This window comes from Zootermopsis nevadensis, unplaced genomic scaffold (genome assembly GCF_977971745.1).
Source record: "Zootermopsis nevadensis isolate Lab colony 2312 unplaced genomic scaffold, Znev_1.0 Znev_ptg000011l, whole genome shotgun sequence".
NCBI classification, from domain to species: domain Eukaryota; kingdom Metazoa; phylum Arthropoda; class Insecta; order Blattodea; family Termopsidae; genus Zootermopsis; species Zootermopsis nevadensis.
In genome coordinates this window covers 1,791,425-1,806,475 of record NW_028259143.1, presented here as the reverse complement: position 1 = coordinate 1,806,475, position 15,051 = coordinate 1,791,425, and the positions used below count along the sequence as shown (strand labels likewise).

Here is a 15,051-nt window from a genome sequence, read left to right as displayed (position 1 = left end):
GCTCCTTACGTCTGTCAATAGTCGTCCCGCTTTTTTCTAGATTATATACCCTGTTTAGTTGAAATATCGTCGTGAAATATACTAACAAAGAGCAAATAAAGACTACGTTAATTCGGATTTGAGGATCTGATGGAGTATTGTCGGACGTTGTGCCACTTACCGTGATGATGGAGGCAGTAAGCATCTCCGAAACGTCGTTCGATGTTTGTTAGACCAGTGGTATTCAACCTTTTTTGTTCGCGTGCCCCCAGATATAATTTCTCTTCAACTTTGTACCCCCAAAGTTGTTGGTGTATAATTCAAGTTATACGTAGTGTATAATCTACATCTAAAATAAATTAAATAAATTACATTACTGATTATTCAGTGTTTATCATAAAATAATATTTTTATTAAATTTCACGTCTTCCCCCCGGGGGTACGCGTACCCCAGGTTGAAAACCACTGTGTTAGACTACACGGTTCCGCATCCCAGACGACAGCCATCTTGAAACCCTCGCTATCGCCTAGTCGCCATGTCTGTAAATGCTTTAGAAATTCCCAGTCCTTTTTTTAATGTAACCGGATGTGAAGCTGTTGGCATCCTCGGAGTGAAAGACATTACGTCATGTGGGTGGCGAAGTTGAAAGGGGTTCAACCCATTAATGTCGGCTAATGACGCAGCATGGTAGACGGAGTTCTTAAAAAAGAAGGGGGGGTGTTGAACTGATCACTTTCACCTGAGTCTCCCACACACGAGTCAATTCTGGAGCTGGACATTTTATCATCAGGGAAAGCCCACCAGCGCACCATCGTTGAATTTCACAAGAGAAAGTCGGTACTTCCGGCTGTCAGCTCCTTGCGTTAACGCGTGCTATGTCGTAGCAACGTCCTGAACGTGATGACGTGAAATATATCTGAAGAATCTTAAAACCACCTCTGTTAAAAATTCCTTGTCGTATGAAATGTTCAAATGTCTAATGAAGTACAAAATAAAGATAATTAAGGTGGCTGTCTTCTGGGTTGTAGCGCCTTGAGAACCTGAAATCATATTTAGGAAGGATGTCTCGACGTTTTTCCTTATTTCCTTTAATAGTAATCCTCAGCGTAAAACACTTGTCTGTACCTGCAATGAATACTTGCAGATCCTCTCAGAAAACATGTAGACCAGTGGTATTTAACCTGGGGTACGCTTACCCCCGGGGGTACGCGAAGACATCTTAGGGGGTTCGTGAAATTTAAATATATATATATATTATTTTATGACAAACACTGAATAATCAGTAATGTAATTTATTTAATTTATTTTAGATGTAGATTATACACTACGTATAACTTGAATTATACACCAACAACTTTGGGGGTACAAAGTTGAAGAGAAGTTTTATCTGGGGGTACGCGAAGACATCTTAGGGGGTACGTGAAATTTAAAAAAAAAATTATTTTATGATAAACACTGAATAATCAGTAATGTAATTTATTTAATTTATTTTAGATGTAGATTATATACTACGTATAACTTGAATTATACACCAACAACTTTGGGGGTACAAAGTTGAAGAGAAGTTTTATCTGGGGGTACGCGAAGACATCTTAGGGGGTACGTGAAATTTAAAAAAAAAATTATTTTATGATAAACACTGAATAATCAGTAATGTAATTTATTTAATTTATTTTAGATGTAGATTATATACTATGTATAACTTCAATTATACACCAACAACTTTGGGGGTACAAAGTTGAAGAGAAATTGTATCTGGGGGTACGCGAACAAAAAAGGTTGAATACCACTGGTCTAGAAAACGTCCTCATCTCTTGTGGGAGACTCGAATTTCTAGAAAGCAGATAACGCGTAGTGAATATCTGATATGGAAACACATAACAGTCATCGTATGGGCAGAATTCGAACCCGCGAATGACCGAGGAACATTTCATAGCGATATTAAGTTTTCATCCTTGTAGTATCAGCTTATGAATGCATCCTTTGTAGCTACATGACCGCGTTGTGGGAACATCCGGACGTGTAGGGGGCAGGTGGGCGCATTTCGAAGGAGGTCATGGGGCTACCACAAATATGCTGCTGTTAGCTGCATAATGACGCCGATGCTACAAGAAGCAGGTGGCGTGCGAGGTTCTAGTCTTTACTCGCGTACGCCGACAGATGAAGCCCGTGGCAGTGAATTTGTGCAGCGTTTGTCGTCGGCGAAGGTTCCGTATGGAATTTACGTAGCGAGTATCCATAACTAGCGTCAGTGCTAAGTAAATTTCTCTTAACTATTTTATTTATTTAGTGTTCTGTCTGACGACAGGTCCATATGAACAGGATCCTTCCATCCTTTTCTCGGACTGGGACCTGTTCATATACGTTCTTGGCAGATGATCCAGAAGTGGTTTGCCATTGCCTTCTTCTGTGTGTGAATGGAGTAATTGTTGGGATGCCACGGAGGAAAACTCCGTGTTGCCTAGACCACGGCCTTGCCCAACACAAGTTATAAATTCGGGCACCGCCGGGAATCGAACCCGACACCCCAGGATTACAAGGCCATCCAGCGTTCTAACCGCTGGACCACCGTGGCATCTCTTAACTATAACCGTTCAAAATTAATTGTATTTTATCCTGAGGGAATTTCTGGCGGGTGTGAAGTACGTCACTATATTTAGATAATAACCGTTAACCAACAAACTAGGTTCTCTGTGGAGCAGAGTATATCTTGAAGCTAATAGTAGGCTCAAGAAGTTAATTAGCGTGTTCACAAGAGCCCAGAATTGGTTTCTATCAGATGAACCAGATTAATGCAATCCACAACCTCAGACTGTTTCCGTTAAATACATTTTAATATTATCCTCTGAACTACTATTAGGTCTTTCGAGTGTTCTCTTTCGTTCTTGATTTTTAAAAATGTTATTAATTTAAAAATCGTGAAAGGCCTTGATTGTTTGATAAGTCGAGTTAGTTAATCCTTTGAAACACAATGGTAACTATATGTACCACTTGATTAATAATTAGAAGTCTGTATTTTGTCCTTAGAGTGTATTTATGTTTGGTATGATCCTCGGATTAAACAGAGATTATTTCCTTAAACAGCATTAACCAGGTGATCTTTGTAATTGTGGCGCGTGGTTTTTAATTTTAATCATTAAAATGATTTTGAATATTATTTCGTGATCTTCAGCTTTAAAATTTGATGCAACAAAGTAAGTCTTTAGGAAAGGAGTCCCATATATTTCAGATACAATGTAGCATTCGCCAAAGGCTTGCTTTGTACGCCTTGAGATGAACACGCCACGTAATCGTTATTATATTTTAGGTTAATCGTGTTCATTATACGCTCCAGTGTCTTGTGAGCCTGATTTCCGCACATGTAGTGTAATGGCAGACGGGTTTGTAATCTGCTGTAGGACACGATGGACCCGCCGGTCTACATACGAACCGGCCTTGTGACCTTGGAAATGGCATTTCTCGCTCCATCAATGGAATTCCATCCTGCCTACATTAAATTACTTTATTACTGTGCTGTTATAAAAATAGATTTGTTCCCGTCGCAGGGTTTCCATGGAATTTGTTCTTATTGTGGGCTGTGACACCTTGTAGTCTTGTAGCTGATTACCAGCGTTTCGGAGGGATATATCGCTTCCATCTTCACTGTTGCAAAGTATATTTTTATTTAAAGGTCTAAGATGGTGAATATTAGCGCGTAGGGTCTATAACTTTTCTCTTTTTTTTCTAGGATCTAGATCATATCGGTATTTAGAACGAAATAAATGAATGAATACACTTTCTAATCGGCGAGACGCTTATTTCTAGAGAAAGCTCATAATGTGATTTCAGTGAATGAGACGGTTTAAGGGGGTCATGGTACGAACTAACAAACTTATAACCGGGCATTAATATGCGAACCTGGATCCTGGACTTAAAAGAATTATGCAACCCCAGGTGACACACCAAAAACTTTCCACCTTGTGTTTTATAGGCTACTAAAGCCAAAAAAAAAGGGAACAGACGAATTTGGAAAAGAGCCATACGTGTTCAGAGTCACCAGGGTGTGTGGGGGGGCAATGCCACCTATTAGGATCTAGGATGCGCCTTCTGTAACGTTCAGTTCCGAAGTCCTACTTAAAGGAGTATTGATGTTCCGGGCCGCCTACCCTATGACAAGTAGAGTAAAACACAACGCGTTCCCCTTCCCCCCCCCCGCCCCCCAAGTAGGCTGATACTTGACAACGTATTGTTTCCTAACTCAGCCTAGTTTACACTAAGATCATAATCTTTATGAGACATGCTTCGGTTTTGTTGTGAATGTTATTCACATTTGTTGGCTGCACAATTGGGTTGTGCGCGGATAGCGGATGGTTATTTTAAAATGCACGCTTTGGACTTACGAAAACGAATAACTCATATCGATTCTATTACATATCTGTCTTTTCATTTTGCATTGTATATAGATATTTTCAATATCGAAGTTGTGTGAGTATCAGTCATTTAGTGACCTTTGATCTTTGCAGAGAAATACCTCCTTTTTCTGCGATTCATTTTAATATTATTTTCCCATGTACCATCGATTTTCTAATTGCTTGATTTCTGAAAGATTTTGCAGTCTAAAAATTTTATTTGAATTTCGTGTTTCTTATATGTATTTGTGACTGCACTCATTCATATATCAGTAAACTGTCTTGTTTCTACGTTTTAAATTTATTTTGTTTCTTTGTTTATAGTTTATTTGGCGATATTTTCAACAGCCTAGGCTTTATAGCGTCGAAACACAATTATTAATAATTAATTAGTAATGTATATATTGAAATAAAATCGTCGTAACATAAATTCAAATACTGTATCATCATTTTCGTGGAGGGTCTGAATAAAACCACAATGCATGAGTCATGATATCTGGTATTTCAGCGAAAATTTTAACCAGGGACTTCGGAATGTGTAGCGGGAGTGGTAGTAAGTTTGGCGACATTCGCTGTCTTAGTATGTGAGCAATTAGTCGTGTGAGGTGTCTGGTAATCTCCAGGAGAGAAATTTCCACTCGTGAGGAACGGTTAATATGGGCTTACACGCCTCTGTCTTTCCGTCCCACCGTGGTTCGTGGTCTTGATGACGTCGTTGTCAAGGATCCGTTTCCACTAGATCGAAAGAAAGTTGTGTGCCTCGCAACACAGATATCTTAAGGTTAGGGGTGGTCAGTCTGCGGCTCGCGACCTTCTTTGATGTGGTACGGTTGGTACTTACTGGACACCGATGCAAGTTACGATATTGTACCCGGAAATAAGATGGAAATGATGACAGATACATTTTCGAATAAAGTTTAGTAAAATGGCGAGACTTGAGGTTTTAGGTTATGAAGATGACCGTCTTCTGTGATCTAATAATACCCTGCAGTCTAGCAGCCATTATTATTCTCCCTGATGATGGAAGCAGTAGACCCCTTTGAAACATTGGTCAGTATGTGTTGGTACATCCCAGAAGACAGCCATCTCTTGTGAATTGGAGAACAGCATTAACAAATAATAAGAGTGAACACATTTTTAATATATTTAACAAGTTCCTATCAACCGCGGATGTTATATACAGATATTTCATTATGAACGAAGTTTTCAACTGTTAACCATTTGGTAGTTATAGGTTTAAATGGGAATATAATATTAAAATAAAACTTAAATACTTTGTGGACTGGATTAATCTGTATCAGATCTAAAACTTCTTGACGATGGTGAAGAGTCAATTGAACAAAAAAAATTTCTTGGATATTATCCATCGTCTAGTAAAATATAAAACGTAAAACGACGTTTCGGAGATGGGACTCTATCTCCGGTCCGGAGATAGGGATTAGCTATATCTATTGGGCCCAACTGTGTAGGAACCTGAAGACGGAGATACGAGTCCCATATCCGAAACGTCGTTTTTACGTTTTATATTTTACTAGACGATGGATAATATCCAAGAAAATTTTTATTCAATTGGATTAATCTGGTTTATAACAGATTCCACACTATATTGAGCCTTCGGGTTCCAGAAATGGCGGGAATTTCTTTACCAGTTGAAGGACTGTTATCCTCTCAAGATCGACACTGCTTTATGGGGTTAGTGAATTGTCTTAACCATACAGGTGGACAGACAAAACGAGCGAGGTTTAATAAACCGTCAAATACAATGTCATGAAAATAAATCAGTCTGATGATTCTTCGAAATTCTTCGTGTAATATATATATATATATATATATATCTTGCCTGGGGGGAGGGGGGAGTAGATGCTCCCAATGATTCCTTTCTACGAATCTTTGTTATTTCGTGATACTACATTTTAATATAATAGTCTTCACAATAGACAGCCAAACACAAATCAAATATACGGTGTCTAGTATGAATGATATTAAGCTGAACTGGGTTCTGATGATCGTAGAAGGGATTGGTTGAACTACTTGAGTGACGTCACTAGAAAGCGGGCCGGTATAAATGGCAAGAACTCAGTGGTGACCCCCATTTAGTTTAACGTCCAGCGCCGTGGATCTCACACGGCAGCGACAGAAGAGACGTTAAGAGTGATACATCGACTTATATCGAACGAGAGTGTGTGTTGTGAACAGTGAACAGACATTCTGTTTATAAATACAAGTGGCAGATTATAAGAAATTGTGTGTGGAAGGATTAAACATCAGAGACCTTATTACAGACGGTAGGGTTATGTGCTTCAGCGATGTTCATATGTTTGTGTTAATTTATGTTTTATTACGTTAGTGAAATTTTTTTACAACGAGTGAAATGGACCCGTATTTTTTTTTATTAATGTGGCTTAGTTTTGTGGAGTCAGATCATTCGACGCTGTAGTAATTCCATTTCTTTCGTATTTGTGGTTTTTCTACTGATATATTCATAGTTAATTATGTGATTCGAACTTAAAATGGATTAATCAATTTATCGCGTTAAATGATACAAACATTTTTACGATTAAAATCGACCGTTCATATTCATTTTGACTGTAGTTTCTTTTTTGGTATACTCAATGATTTCTCAGCTGCAGAGATTTAGTATAGAATATTATGAACCACGAGAGTTAAGTAGGTTTAATTAAAGCCACCTTGGCTGTTTAAGCCTCTAAAGCCCACTGGTGTGCCCCACCTGCTTAGACAGTCAGTTAACGTTTCATTTTGTATTTATGGGTTTTGAATTATTCTCACTGTAAACAATTATTTCCTTAAGCAGCATTAATCAGTTGATTTTCTTTGCGGTACGAACTGAATTTTTAAATAATATTCAGGCCAGCGTTGACTTCAGAGGGCCACACGTCCACCATTGCGAAAGTGTCTCGTTTTCTGTTCTAGGCTTTGTCATGTATCATCACGTTTTTCGGTGATAGAGTATTCTGGGTACCTTTTTCGCGTAACTAATTTAAATTAATTGTAATAAAAATTAAAATCTGGAAGTGTGGGAATATAAGATTATATAACGCAAGCAGGCGAAGTTACGTGTATAAGAAGAAAATGGTTGTCCACCCTTTCACATGTGTTACGTTGTGCTTCCTTCTTATAAATTACCTAAAAGTATTAATGATTTCAGAATTAATTCTTAATTGGAACAGACCACACGATATAATCATTAAAAATATCTCTGAAAGCGAAGACTTTGTTCGGCAAGTCCCTGGTACGGATACAATGGAACACTTTACCGCCATGAACGTAATCGTGTTGAATCTCTTTTCCTTATTAAAATCGCTGTAATTTACATTTCTACTGGTTAATTTCGTCACAAGTCACATCTGGTCAGTGTTCGGAACATTTGCAAGACTTTGTGTTCATCAAATGGGGGAATGCCTAGTCTCGGGATAGTGCACCGTTACATTATAAATAATATATTTCTTCTTCGTGTAATATCTTCCGTTCCCTGAACCGTTGCGTTGATGTTGTCCCATATGCTACTGTCTTTTACTTGTGTTAAAGTCTCCATAATGTAACTGCTCGTGTAACAGGTTTCGCCAAGTGACAGGCTTTGATTAAATGTCGTACCTTGAACACACAACATTCAGTCCAACTGTCATGTACAAAACGAAACTTTCTACATCATTTTAAAGCCGTGGTTCTCAAGGTGGTACTTGTGAGCACTTAGGGAGTACATGAAGTGTATTTGAGATTTCGCCGAAAAGAAATGCGCTATAATGGCTCTATTGTGGACACGTATTGTAACTAATGAACTTCATGAATCAGGGTTCTTTTTTTTTTTAAGATGTTAGTTGCTCGATGGCCACGGTGGTCTAGCGGTTAGAACGCTGGCCTTGTAATCCTGGGGTCTCGGGTTCGATTCCCGGCGGTGCCCGAATTTATAACTTGTGTTGGGCAAGGCCGTCGTCTAGGCAACACGGAGTTTTCCTCCGTGGCATCCCAACAATTACTCCATTCGCACACAGAAGAAGGCAATGGCAAACCACTTCTGGATCATCTGCCAAGAACGTATATGAACAGGTCCCAGTCCGAGAAAAGGATGGAAGGATCCTGTTCATATGGACCTGTCCTCAGACAGAACACTAAATAATAATAAGATGAGGTGGTCTAGCGGTTAGAACGCTGGCCTTGTAATCCTGGGGCCCCGGGTTCGATTCCCGGCGGTGCCCGAATTTATAACTTGTGTTGGGCAAGGCCGTGGTCTAGGCAACACGGAGTTTTCCTCCGTGGCATCCCAACAATTACTCCATTCACACACAGAAGAAGGCAATGGCAAACCACTTCTGGATCATCTGCCAAGAACGTATATGAACAGGTCCCAGTCCGAGAAAAGGATGGAAGGATCCTGTTCATATGGACCTGTCGTCAGACAGAACACTAAATAATAATAATAGTTAGTTGCTCAGCTGGTCATGACATTTGTAAAATTTTATGGAACTCGAAGGTTCAGTACCACTGGAAGCCATCCTGAGCCGGATGAATTAAGTCTACAACCCTCATCCCACTATTTTTAAACCAAATTCTTTTGTCCTCCAGCCAAAATGTTTTTCCTTAATCTTTTCCTGTCAAAATTATGTATATGGACGTTTAACATACATCAATTAAAGATTGTTTCCATTTGTTATGTGTTTAATTTTAATGTGGTATTTTGGATCTTCGGAAAATACGATGTGAAAGTGTTAATTCGGATCGGGATAGGGTCCAGTGGCGGATTCTAGCGAACATGAAAATGAAGTTCGTTTCCATAAAAAGCTGGGAATATCTGGGCTGCCGGAGAGAATATTGGCTTCTGATGGACTCTGATTCATTGAGTTAATTGTGTCGTTTATTGAAATACCTGTACGTATTTCTCGCATTCTTGAAATTATGCGCTTCGTGGATGTTATGGTTGAAATAAATGACAGTTCTATTTCGATCTTAAATGTCTGCGAAGAAAAAAACGATGGAATATTTGCTAGGGGACACAAGTTTCTTAATTGAAAATGTATTTTATATAACGTACTGTATTCGCGTGTTTCACCACTTAAGTCATAAAATAACATGACGCTGTGAGAAGTGGTACATAGTTCCAAAATGTTCTCACGGTCGACTGCATCGCCTGTGGAATATGCACTACGCATACTAAGACTAACTTTAATGTCCAGGAACTCGGTTGCAAAATATGTAGCCTTGATATTTTATGAAATCTGTTAAGCATGTTGAATATTTTGATTTTGGCGTAAGTTATTGTTTTTAAAACTGGTATAAACTGAAATTTTTGGGCATATTATTTGTGTTAAGTTTAATTTCTGGAAAGTCACGCGTAAACAGTATTAATATAGGTCTGCTGCTTAAGATTTAAAATAACAAACTTCTAGGACATTATAAATTGCCCTAATTTTTAGTCAAAAACTTCCTTTGGGACACTAGAACCTTTCTTCGTGCTCAGGTAAACTAACTCTTGGTGTTCTTTAGTGGCCAAAACCCCCGCCATCTTAGAAGACGCTTCTAATCGCCTCCAGTTAACGTGACCGTGCCCTGGTGCGTGCGTGCGCACTCTTTAACCTACATTTCACGCGTTTAGCAACGCAGTTACAGACAACCTCGTTACTATGTTAGTGTCGTTGATAATACGTGTTCCTTTTCATATAACTGAGTAATATTGGCGTAGTTGTCATAATACTTATTAGCGAGAGTTTCCATAAGTCGTCTTGAGTTGTAGTGGCGTGTAGTCTGGTAGAAGTTTGCCGACCTTTGGGAGATAATTACTGCCTGCACTATTGTTCCTGATGATGGAGGCAACAAGAACCTTAGAAATGTCGGTAAGCTTGGGCCAGGTAACACGGAACAATAACCCCTTTAATATTATCCTCCCATCTGTGCCTAGGACTGACAGGCAGTATTTCCTTGAGATTTTCCGATGGAAACATCCTGATCACATCTCAGTCAATTCGTGTTGCATTTCTTGTTACATAATATTGGATAAATTGTACAGATTATGAATTTCCTCGCTTGTGAAATTTTCCACAGGACACGAGACAGATTTTCACAAACAAATTAGGGATAAAACAACTTATTATTTATTAATATCTCGTTACGTACATCAAGTAACTCGAACGTACCTTCAAACACAAGCTTCAGGCTGTAATAATAGAAATGTTTTATGTGTTCAAATGACGTGCGATTCTATTATTAAAAAAAACGCAAGAATTTTGGTATGAGAGTCGAGTAAGAATCTACTTAAGATACCCTTCAAAAATGTGTTTATGATCTTATTTCCTTCATAATATTATCATTATTCTTTTTTACCTATTACAATGTAACAAGCTGTTTTCCTTAACTCACGAATTGCGTTCGTGATTGTTTTGTTAAAAAGAATGACGATGCCTATATGTCATTCAAAACGTCTCACTAAATGCATGGGCAATTGAAAATTCGGGTAAATGAATTCAACTGATTGAAACTATACACTACCTGACTCCTTACAAAATATAACCCGTTATGTGTACGTAGAATTAGCTGCTGTTAATTACATTTTAAAATGGACTGTAATACGATGACCAGATCAAAAAATCCGAGTGTTTATACCACGGCAGTGACTGTGCCTAACATAAAGATAGTATGGTGATTATGAATTGTTTTAAAATTGCTGTATTCTGGGTTTTGCGCCGTGTAGTCTGGTAGAAGAGGTGCTTGCTGCCTCTATCATCAGGTTGAAGTCGAATGTGTTGAAATGTAGTCATCAGGTTTGATGACTACATTTCAACACATTCGACTTCTGGGTTGTTGAAATGTAGTCATCAGGTTTGATGACTACATTTCAACAACCCAGAAGTCGAATGTGTTCCTTAATTACTGATTGGTTATTTGACGAAAGTCTATCAGCTACAGATGTTCAGTATACCTTCACGCTAAAGAGTCCTCAGACACATTAAATTCCTTTAGATCTGATTTTTCTGTTTAGTAGCTCAGAAAATAACTGCGCCCGAATGACGTCACAAGGATTTGAGGTGTCGAGCTGTATCCTCGTTGCCCAGGAGGCGTAAGGTCGGTCAGCCTCGTGGCTGTGGATCGTCCCTTCCGGTTCTCCGTTGTCGTCCGTTCGTGTCTTCGTAATGGACGTGGCTAATGAACGATGTCAATTGCGACAGACTTTTTCTGCTCGTTACTACCTCTCATTTCATATGTTATCCTACTTTCCTTATTCCATAGCAGAAAGTAGGTGAAAGAGAGAGAAAGACACACTATGTTTGTAACTCGTAAACCAATTTTCATTAGATTTGAGCTTGAAAATTATGCAATTAAGGGATACGTCAAAGACATTACATTCCTTCAGACCGGCTTTGAGGTTCACCCAGCCTGCAATCCTAAGAATATACAGGTGATTGTCGTTATACGCGCTTTGGAATATCCGCGGTTTTAATTCTTCATTATAGGAGCATCAGTAGCCTATCCGCGGCCACGGTAGAAGCTGCCGCGCAGACCGACTAAAATTGCGCGCACTAAAAAATTCTACGAGCGTTCTTGTTTTACGGGGTTTTGTTATGTGAAAACGGCCTGTGTACCCTCAAAACACTTGGTTTCGAGGTTAAGAATGCATGGAGTTGTACCTAAACGTCGCACACATATTTCAAGTTCCCAGGGCGGTGAGGACGAAGATGGCTGTCTTAGGGGGTTGTAGCGCCGTGTAGTCTGGTTGAAGTTCACCGACGTTTCAGAGGTGGATTCTGCCACTGTCATTAAGTTGATGGAGGCAGGAAGTACCTCTAAAACGTCGGTTAATTTATACGAGATTACATGACATCTTCGTATGTGTTGTTTTTGGATTTTTTTAAGTGCGTTATGTGAATTATTTTCTTACTCGTAAAAATTTGTTTGGTTGACGTTGGAGCGTATCTTTCGACTCCTATCCTTCCTTCTTCGTTACTGGGTTTAGAAGAAGTAAAACACTCTTCAAGGCTGAAATAAAATTAATATAATTTGAATGACTGAATATGATAAAGAGGTTATTGAAGATCGGGCCATCTCTTTCCAATTCTTTCCACAACGCTTATGATTATAAGATAATTTATTGTAAGAGCAAGATGAGTTTAGTTTTGCATCCGGGAACTTCTAGTCGCTTTAAACAAGCTCGTTGGTACAGGCCTCCGGGGGGGGGGGGGGCATGCTTGTTCCGTGGAAGTAGACTAACTTGCCGTTTATGTTTACCAGCGTTCAGGGTTTGTCGATACAAGGGAATGTTCGTATTTAAACGTTGATTTGATTAATTCTGTTTAGGGAAATAATCTATATTCATTATAGGGACTCATACCAAACCCATAATACATTTTGTGGACAAATACAGTGTTATAAAATGTTAAAATGAGTCCTTACCGGTGTGTTATGTGCATGTATATTAGTAACTGAGTGAACTAGCTCAGCTGTAAACGGTTTAATCTCGAAATCTGACGATCTGATTAATTCTGTTTAGGGAAATAATCTATATTCATTATAGGGACTCATACCAAACCCATAATACATTTTGTGGACAAATACAGTGTTATAAAATGTTAAAATGAGTCCTTACCGGTGTGTTATGTGCATGTATATTAGTAACTGAGTGAACTAGCTCAGCTGTAAACGGTTTAATCTCGAAATCTGACGATCTGATTAATTCTGTTTAGGGAAATAATCTATATTCATTATAGGGACTCATACCAAACCCATAATACATTTTGTGGACAAATACAGTGTTATAAAATGTTAAAATGAGTCCTTACCGGTGTGTTATGTGCATGTATATTAGTAACTGAGTGAACTAGCTCAGCTGTAAACGGTTTAATCTCGAAATCTGACGATCTGATTAATTCTGTTTAGGGAAATAATCTATATTCATTATAGGGACTCATACCAAACCCATAATACATTTTGTGGACAAATACAGTGTTATAAAATGTTAAAATGAGTCCTTACCGGTGTGTTATGTGCATGTATATTAGTAACTGAGTGAACTAGCTCAGCTGTAAACGGTTTAATCTCGAAATCTGACGATCTGATTAATTCTGTTTAGGGAAATAATCTATATTCATTATAGGGACTCATACCAAACCCATAATACATTTTGTGGACAAATACAGTGTTATAAAATGTTAAAATGAGTCCTTACCGGTGTGTTATGTGCATGTATATTAGTAACTGAGTGAACTAGCTCAGCTGTAAACGGTTTAATCTCGAAATCTGACGATCCAAACGTTTTGACTCAGGTATTTTTTTTAGTAAATTCATATTTGCTGCCATAAGAACTTGAAAGCTCGTTAAATGTAATGAGTTTAAGGGTAAAATTTTTCTGGTGTCAGTCGAACATGCAGTATCATTAATGATTTTTCTAATAATCTGCGTGTGATTTCGGAAGAATAAGGAAGTAAGTCAGTGTGTCAAGTGGACGGTTTCGCATTTTTCTTCTTCTTATTCTTCTTCTTCGGAAGGCCGTTCCTTCACCTTATTGCTGTGTATTACATTCGGTTTCATTCGGCTAACTTCGGCACACTTCGCTCGGCAGGTGACGACATTAGAACGAAATTAAAAAAATCATGTACCGTTACATTTTTTCCCCCCTTCCACGTGGGGAATTTTTTTATTATAAAGGAGAGTAAATATCCTCCAGTTTGACACCTTCCTTGTCCTGGTGAATGTTTCGCAATTCCAAGTCCCTTCACCACTGCGTAGTCCAGTTTATTATCCACTCACAATTTAAGACTATTGTCTTCAGTTGGTACCCCTTTATAAAAGTACCGATAACTAGTGAAAAACTGTCGTTGATTCTGGGACAAGGGTTCTCAATCCACAACCCGTGAACCACATACGACTGACCAATATTTCCTTTCAGTGTAAAATAAATTAATCTGGGAAATAATGGGAGTGTTGCTGGTAGACTGAATTCACGGCGCATCTGCACGATCTTTGGTCGTATTTTTTTAAGTTTGCATTGGAAAATCTGGGAGAAATCGGTATAAATATCAAGGTAGCTGGTAATCCTGGCGAGGTTATAATCGGGTGGTGGGTTGGGAGGGGGGGGGGATTTCCAGAATAAAAATCAGCAGTGCTGGCAACTCAGGCGCGAAATTTTGTAAAATACGCGAAGAATTTCACAGCCTAATTCATGTAAGTAGAAAGTTCGTATAATCTTGATTTAACTGGGACGAGCATATCTGTATCAGTCCACACTTAACTATAAATTGCATCGTGTGTGGAGAATAAGAACATCGGGCAAAGAAGTGTTACGAGTGAACGATCAAGCAGCCATCGTCCAGATGGCCCAGAGAAAGATCATGGTCGTATGGATACGTAGTAAGTAGTTCCAATGGCTGTTTCCGTAAACAAGCATAGAACAGATCGAAAAGTAGTACACGAGCAAGCTGAGAGAGAGAGAGAGAGAGAGAGAGAGAAACCTGTTTGTTTCTCTGTTGCCAACTGCATGGCACAAAGATCTCACTGATATAATTATCGCTTATATAATCGTGTTAAATTGAAAATTAAATTTTAAAAGAAAATGACATGTTTTCATGAAATATTAACAGCATAGAAATAAAATATGCACAAACAAATTACGTTTTTTTTTTTTTAAATTATGGGACTTTGTGGTTTGTGTAGGTCACCTGAAATGACGATGTTGCAATTTGT

At 38.6% G+C, this 15,051-nt stretch overlaps 1 protein-coding gene across 1 annotated transcript in view; it reads left to right on the top strand.

The window, feature by feature from the left end:
* The first annotated feature begins 6,448 nt into the window (after window positions 1–6,448).
* Window positions 6,449–15,051, top strand: part of dyl (transmembrane protein dusky-like) — a 29,576-nt gene continuing 20,973 nt past the window's right edge. Inside the window, exon 1 of the mRNA XM_022060218.2 lies at window positions 6,449–6,653. The gene's annotated coding sequence lies outside the window, so the exon portion shown is untranslated. The remainder of the gene's footprint in view (window positions 6,654–15,051) is intronic.